The following is an 8,969-nucleotide window of genomic DNA, read 5'->3' on the forward strand; positions in this document are numbered from 1 at the left end:
ACAGATTGAATTTTTTTTCTTTCTTTTTTCATTTTTTAATTTCTTAGCACAAGTTTCAGAGAGAAATGCTGAAATGATTTCTTCATTAAAGAGAATCATGGCCTTTTTAGAATATCTTTAAGAAGATTCCCAGGATAAAAATAAACTAATCCAATCTTAGTTTCCTGATTAAAAAAAAAAAAAAAAGTTATATGTATCTGACAAGGGCTTCCCTGGTCCTCACCTGGTAAAGATGTAGGAGACCCCAGTTCAATGCTTGGGTTGGGAAGATCCCCTGGAGAAGGGATAGGCTACCCACTCCAGTATTCTTGGGCTTTCCTGGTGGCTCAGACAGCAAAGAATCTGCCTGCGATGCAGGAGACCTGGGTTCGATCCCTGGATTGGAAATATCCCCTGAAGGAGGGCATGGCAACCTATTCCGGTGTTTTTCCCTGGAGAAGAGGAGCCTGGTGGGTTACAGTCTATAGGGCTGGACACGACTTCACTACTAAGCACACACACATATACCTGATAAAGGAATTGTATCTGGAATATAGAAGAATATTAACAACTCAAGAGAAGATATACAATTCAACTTTTAAAAAAGAAATCACTTTTTTTTTTAAAAGAAAAAAATATATGAATGGCTTATAATAGATAAGATACTCAACATTATTAGTCATTATAGAAATGTGAAGGAAAATCATGAGAGACCACTACAAATCCATTTAAATGGCTGTAATCAAAGAAATAGACTAAAACCAAGTGATGGTAAAGATGTGATGAAAATGTAATTTTCATGCTTTTCTGATGGGAATTTAAAATGTTACCAGCATTTTGGAAAATATTTTGGTAGTTTCTTAGAAAATTAAATAACAATTTACCATATAAACCAAAAATTTCTCTTCTAGGAATCTAAAACAAATGAAAATACATTGTAACACAAAGACATGTCCACAAATACAGCAACATTATAATGAAAATTAAGTGTAGAAAAAATTCAGTTCATTAGCTGATAAACTGATATATTGTGGTATATCCATACAATGCAATATTGAGCTATTAATACTTTGGACTGCAAGGAGATGCAACCAGTCCATTCTCAAGGAGATCAGTCCTTGGTGTTCATTGGAAGGACTGATGCTGAAGCTGAAACTCCAATACTTTGGTCACCTCATGAGAAGAGTTGACTCATTGGAAAAGACTCTTATGCTGGGAGGGATTAGGGCAGGAGGAGAAGGGGACGGCAGAGGATGAGATGGCTGGTTGGCATCACCGACTCAATGGACATGAGTTTGGGTGAACTCTGGGAGTTGGTGATGGACGGGGAGGCCTGGCGTGCTATGATTCATGGGGTCGCAAAGAGTCGGACACGACTGAGCAACTGAACTGAACTGAACTGAATGCTTGCTTGTCAAAAACATTATGCTCAGGAAAGGAGCCAGAGGTAAAAGATTGCATATTATGATTTCAGTCACTTGAAATGTCTAGAAAAGGCCCATTATAGAAGTAGAAAACACATCAGTGATTGCCTAAGACTTGAGAGTAAGAACATGGGTTAACTATGAAACGGCACAGGAAACTTTTGGGATTGATGAAAATGCTCTAAAACTAGACCATGGTAATATTTTCACATCCTTATAAATAATCTACCAGTAACATTGAATTGTGTATTTATAATGGGAGGCTATTAAGATATGGCAATTATTTATCTCAATAAACCTGTTCAAAAATAAACATTGGTATATTAGTTCATGTAGCAAATATTTTGGGGCTTTCCTGGTGGCTCAGATGGTAAAGAATCCGCCTGCAGTGCGGGAGACCTGGGTTTGATTCCTGGGTCTGGGAGATCCCCTGGAGAAGGGCATGGCAACCCACTACAGTATTCTTGCCTGGAGAATTCCATGGATAGAGGAGCCTGGCTGGCTCCAGTCCATGGGTCACAAAGAATCAGACACGACTGAGTGACACACACATAAGCAACCATTTTATTTGAGCAAATGTAAAATAGACTATTAAAAAGCCTAAGTCCTTCAGTCAACACATGTATAATACAGAATTATGATGACTACTCTTTCATTTTGTTTCTTATATTTTGTGATGCAAATTGCTACTATTTTCAAGACAACAGATTTCACTTGAGAAGTGCATAATACATTCATAAAATTTAGTTTAAGAAAACTTACACTTTATATTCTCTTGTCAAGCTGTGTTCTTAAAGATCCCATTGATTCCATCATTTTTAGAAACAGTTCACACTCTAGTGTTTCCTGATGCTTTGGTAGTTCTTCGAGCAGGTGAACACACAGATGTATAGCTATCTATATCAGGAAACATTTGTTTAATGTCTACCTGTGCACATGCATATTAAATACTCAGTTTATTCATTTTATATTTTGTATCCTTATAGGGTAAAATGTTGTAACAGTACTTTCTCATGTGAGATTCTAAAATTGTAAATTAAAGGGAGTCTCACTCATCAGTGTAGTGTCAGATGCAGAGATTAAACAGTAAAAGCTAGAGAAAGGCTTGCAATCAAAGATACGTTGCATATCTTACGTGTGGCTAAAATCAAATAATTTCTTCTGGCCCTTAATATCTAGCTCTAATTTGTTTTTTTTCTCTCTGACAATGCACACACTTTTAGTATCAGATCATCACAAAAAAGAACTCTTTATGTATCTTACCTATACCTAATGGCATGTAGAACTGGTTAAACATATGTGGTCTTTGACCTTAAAGCAAATAGTTTAGAACAAGTAACATATAAGAATGGCATATGAACAACTAAATACATATGATTCTAATATTATGCCATAGTCTTTAAAAACATGCTTGCTTGTTATTAATATTTTGTGAAAATGATAATGGGCATTCATACAAGTTTGAATCATTTATGTTACATTAATCTTCACTCACTTTTATAACTTCATGTGAGGATTTCTCAGGCTGTATTTTAAAGGGGTATAAAGAAAAGTAAGGGCTGTCACAAGTAATTTATATAAGAAGTTTAACAGTTAGGCTTCCTTTTTTGGATTGTTGTTAATTTTAAAGACTTTTTTTTCCCCCAAATCTTTGAGAATAAGGCTAACTAGATTTAATGGCCCCAATAAATATCCAGGTGTGTCCACTAGTTGAGAGGCTTATGTCTTTGAGTATGTGGGAGTTTGCTGACCAAGCAGTGACTCATGCAAAGGAACAGAAGAAAAAGAAAACCTAGTGGGTCATTGGAGTTAAGTGCTCATTTTGTGAGCACTTAAATATCTCCACTGCAGAAAAAAAAAAGGAAAATGCTGCCATTAATTAAATCCCTGTATTATGAAGGCAAAATGTCTTCAAATAAAGCTTAACAGAAGTAGAATTTCAGTGAAAGAAACATATGTTCAACATATAGATAGTTCTACCTCCACTTCTCCAGTTTTAAAAGAGTTACAGGAATCTCAGCTGTCATCTGAGAGAAAGAAAAGCATTATTAATCAGAGAAAGTTCTTAATCACTTTTTTAAATAAAGGAAAATAGTGAAATATATCAATAGAATTCACAATGGCATTTGTATTATGTTCTTTCAATATCACAAACAGTTAGATTAAGTTAGGAGAAAGGGGCTAAACCTCAATAATAGGTATCTTTCATTTGTATGCCACTTCCCAATACAGGGTAGGTCCCTGATAAAAATGGCACCTATTTTGTTTCTTCTTTTCATGATTAAAAAAAAAAAAGTGTTATTTTTGGAATATAATTGTTTTGTAATATTGTGTTAGTTTCTGCTGTATAACAAAGGTATATATCTATATATTCATACACTCCCTCTTGAACTTCCCTCCCACCCGATCCCCATCCCACCTTTCTAGGTCATCACAGTGCACAGAGCTGATGTCCCTGGAATGAACTGGGAGAGCAGCATTGAAATAGGTATCTATTTCCTAAATCAGCAGGAAGGATTTCTGGAGGAGATATGCTTTCAGTCCTCATTAATTGGAAATTGCTATTTTTTCAAGAACAGACCATGCATCAGACTTTAGTCCTCCTATACTCTCTATTTCCTTCCCCTTCATCTTCTTTGCTCTGTGGATGATAAGGGATACCAAATCAATAGCTGAGTAGAAGAAGCAGATATAACATTCCCAGAGACACTGGAGACAGGAAATAGAAGCAACAATTCATTTTTCTGTCTCAGTTTAGATTGTATTTATACCACCTGCTATGCCTGTGGGAATAGAGTCTATAGTGGTGTCTTTAGACACAAACTTTCTTTTAGTGACTTTCCTTTTTCTATTCAGTGTGATAAGATTTTTTTCTGGTAGAAGTAGCCTATGGCACTTGGCTGAAGAGATGAGCCTTCAATGAGATATAGGAGACAAAGAATGACGAATTAAAATGACAAGGTTGTCTTATAAGATTGTGATCCAGTGAAATGAAGTATTTCTGGCCCAGTCAATGTAGACAGCATTATGCTATGTGGTAATAGATTGCAAGACCCGGGCAGCCTGTGTATGTCTTTGAGATAACTGAATTTGTCACTATCAACACTCTCCCAAATTGTGTCTTTCCTGACTTTGGAGAATAGGAGTACGGGCAAAGCTATACATATAAGTCAAGTATTTAGGGATATTTTATTTTTCCTAAAAAAATACCTTAAAATTGTAATAATATATTAGTCATTGGCATGAAATTAATCCAAGACAAGCCTTAAATAGATGATTAATAACTCCAAAAGTGATGTGACCTTTGGCATTCTGTCTATTGAATGTCTTATTACATCTGTTCCCTCATAATTCTGCCTGGTAGTCAACCACATATTCTCTCCTGAGCTTCCATCCTGCCTGCTGAACATCTTTACCGGGTGTTAAAAACTTCCATCCAAATTGAATACACATTCAGTTAAATTTAGACTTGCTTATATAAAAACTGGAAACACAACTGCAGATTATCAGGTGAAAGTTTGTTTAATCTATATTTAGCTGTTTGGTGCTAAATGAGGAAGGGGCAAAGAATAGCGATATAAGCATATTTGTGTGGGATAAACTTGGGGTCATCTCTAATATGCCATTCTCTGTCTTCTTTTACAAAATGTCACATAGTTGTTTCTTCTTTGTTTGTTACAAACATCTTTCCCTGTTCTAATCATTCTCTTCCTAACCAGATCCTCATTTCTTTTCAAAGTGAGAAATACAATTTATTTATGGTTTCTAACCATATTATAAAATACTTTCTGTGGAATACTGATAATATATAAGTGACTAATATTTTAGCTTGTATCAAAGTTCTTCTTGATTGTGGCCAAGTATGTTAACAAATTGGGGCTAACCACTGTAGGTTGTATTTGTTGTATATTTTGGAAATAGGCTAAGATTTCTTGAGGATTGAAGGCAAGAAAATGTTACCCCCTCATTAAACAGTTGATGTCTTCATTTGCGGATGGCCACATGTTTCATCTTTTGGCTGGTTGAAGATTCGGGGTTCTAGTTTATTGATGCAATGATTACAAAAAACTAGAAAAGGGTCTGCTTTTTTCAGACCTATGTGACACTTGTAGGATGGCAAGATTGTCATAATTGTGTCTATTTAAATGTCATGCCCATTGCCCACAGTTAGATTATGTTTCCTTTTTTATTTATATACTATGAGAAATATTTTAGATGATTTCTATTTTCCAAAACCAATTTCCAGAACCTTAAATAATCAGTAAAAAAAAAAAAAAGTTGAATGAATGATGTCAAACCTGATTGTTGCATAAATCTTAAACTCCCTAAAGTTCAGGGATCTGGGTGCAATTCTTTCATACCCAACTGTAGGGAGTGGGTATTACAGTAGCCCTCTGGATGCAAAAAGGTTTGAGTGGAGTAGCATCTTGTAATTCAGAAACACAAAGGAAAGTTAAGATACAGCTATCGTTCCATATAGTCAATAGAATGGGAAAGAGTAGAGATCTCTTCAATAAAATTAGAAATATCAAGAGAAATTTCATGCAAAGATGGACACAATAAATGATAGAAACAAATGGACCTAACAGAAGCAGAAGATATTAAGAAGAGGCGGCAAGAATTTACAGAAGAACTGTACAAAAAAGATCTTCATGACCCCGATAATCATGATGGTGTGATCACTCACCTAGAGCCAGACATCCTGGAGTATAAAGTCAAGTGGGCCTTAGGAAGCATCACTATGAACAAAGCTAGTGGAGATGATGGAATTCCAGCTGAACTATTTCAAATTCTAAAAATGATGCTGTTAAAGTGCTGCACTTAATATGCCAGCAAATTTGGAAAACTCAACAGTGGCCACCGGATGGGAAAAGGTGTTTTGATCCAATCCCAAAGAAAGGGAGTGCCAAAGAAAATTCAGATTACTGCACAATTTCACTCATTTCACATGCTCGCAAACTAGTGCTTAAAATTCTCCAAACTAGCCTTTAGCAGTACATGAACCAAGAACCTCCAGATGTTCAAGATGGATTTAGAAGAGGCAGAGGAACCAGAGATCAAATTCTCAACATCCATTGGATCATAGAAAAAGCAAGAGAATTCCAGAAAAACATCTACTTCAACTTCATTAGCTATGCTAAAGCCTTTGTGTGGATCACAACAAACTGGAAAATTCTTAAAGAGACGGGAATACCAGACCACCCTACTTGCTTCCTGAGAACCTGTATGCAGGTCAAGAAGCAACAATTAGAACTGCACATCGAACAACACACTGGTTCCAAATTGGGAAAGGAGTGCATCAAGGCTGTATATTGTCACCCTGCTTATTTAACTTCTATGCAGAGTATATCATGTGAAATGCTGGCCTGGAAGAAGCACAAGCTGGAATCAAGATTGCCAGGAGAAATGTCAATAATGTCAGATATGCAGATGATACATACACCCTTATGGCAGAAAGCGAAGAGGAACTAAAGAGCCTCTGATGAAAGTGAAAGAGGAGAGTGAAAAAGCTGGCTTAAAACTCAACATTCAAAAACCAAGATCATGGCATCTGGTCCCATCACTACATGGCAAATAGATGAGGAAAAAATGGAAACAGTGACAGACTATTTTCTTGGGCTCCAAAATCACTGCAGATGGTGACTGCAGCCATGAAATTAAAAGACACTTGCTCCTTGGAAAAAATGCTATGACAAACTTATACAGCATATTAAAAACCAGAGACATTACTTTGCCAATAAAAATCCTCTAGTTAAAGCTATGGTTTTTCCAGTAGTCATGTATGGATGTGAGAGTTGGACCATAAAGAAGGCTGAGCTTCCAAGAACTGATGGTTTTGAACTGTGGTGTTGGAGAAGACTCTTGACAGTCCCTTGGACTGCAAGGGAGATCAAACCAGTCAATCCTAAAGGAAATAAGTCCTGAATAGTCATTGAAGGACTGATGCAGAAGCTGAAGCTCCAATACTTTGGCCTCCTGAGGCAAAGAGTTGACTCATTAGAAAAGACCCTGATGCTGGGATTTTATGTAGGAGGAGAAGAGGACAACAAAGGACAAGATGGTTGGATGGCATTACTGATTCCATGGACATTAGTTTGAGTAAGCTTCGGGAGATGGTGAAGGACAGGGAAGCCTGGTGTGCTGCAGTCCCTGGGGTCACAAAGAGTCAGACACAATTGAGTCAACAATCACTCTTGGGATAAAAAAGTCCCTTATGCTGAATCAGGAAATCATATATACATATTCCCAGCTGTGGATGTGACTGGTCATAGAAGCAAGGTCCAATGCTGTAAAGAGCAATATTGCATAGGAACCTGGATGTCAGATCCATGAATCAAGGCAAATTGGAAGTGGTCAAACAGGAGATGGCAAGAGTGAAAATCGATATTTTAGGAATCAGCAAACTAAAATGGACTGGAATGGGTGAATTTAACTCAGATGAAAATTATATCTACTACTGCAGGCAGGAATCCTTCAGAGAAATGAGGAGCCATCATGGTCAACAAAAGAGTCCAAAATGCAGTACTTGGATGCAATCTCAAAAATGACAGAATGATCTCTGTTCGTTTCCAAGGCAAACCATTCAATATTACAGTAATCCAAGTCTATGCCCCAACCAGTAATGCTGAAGAAGCTGAAGTTGAATGGTTCTATGAAGACCTACAAGACCTTTTAGAACTAACACCCAAAAAAGATGTCCTTTTCATGATAGGGGACTGGAATGCAAAAGTAGGAAGTCAAGAAACACCTGGAGTAACAGGCAAATTTGGCCTTCGAATACGGAATGAAGCAGGACAAATACTAATAGAATTTTGCCAAGAAAATGCACTGGTCATAGCAAACACCCTCTTCCAATAACACAAGAGAAGACTCTACACATGGACATCACCAGATGGTCAACACTGAAATCAAATTGATTAATTCCTTTGCAGCCAAAGATGGAGAAGCTCTATACAGCCAACAAAAACAAGACCAGAAGCTGACTGTGGCTCAGATCATGAACTCCTTATTGCCAAATTCAGACTGAAATTGAAGAAAGTAGGGAAAACCACTAGACCATTCAGGTATGACCTAAATCAAATCCCTTATGATTATACAGTGGAAGTGAGAAATAGATTTAAGGGACTAAATGTCATAGAGTGCCTGATGAACTATGGACAGAGGTTCGTGACATTGTACAGGAGACAGGGATCAAGACCATCCATCTCCATGGAAAAGAAATGCAAAAAAGCAAAATGGCTGTCTGGGGAGGCCTTACAAATAGCTGTGAAAAGAAGAGAAGCGAAAAGCAAAGGAGAAAAGGAAAGATATAAGCATCTGAATGCAGAGTTCCAAAGAATAGCAAGAAGAGATAAGAAAGCCTTCTTCAGCGATCAATGCAAAGAAACAGAGGAAAACAACAGAATGGGAAAGACTAGAGATCTCTTCAAGAAAATTAGAGATACCAGGGGAACATTTCATGCAAAGATGGGCTCAATAAAGGACAGAAATGGTATGGACCTAACAGAAGAAGATATTAAGAAGAGGTGGCAAGAATACACAGAAGAACTGTACAAAAAAGATCTT

This window comes from Bison bison, unplaced genomic scaffold (genome assembly GCF_000754665.1).
Source record: "Bison bison bison isolate TAMUID 2011002044 unplaced genomic scaffold, Bison_UMD1.0 scf7180017864452, whole genome shotgun sequence".
In the NCBI taxonomy this organism is placed as follows: Eukaryota; Metazoa; Chordata; class Mammalia; order Artiodactyla; family Bovidae; genus Bison; species Bison bison.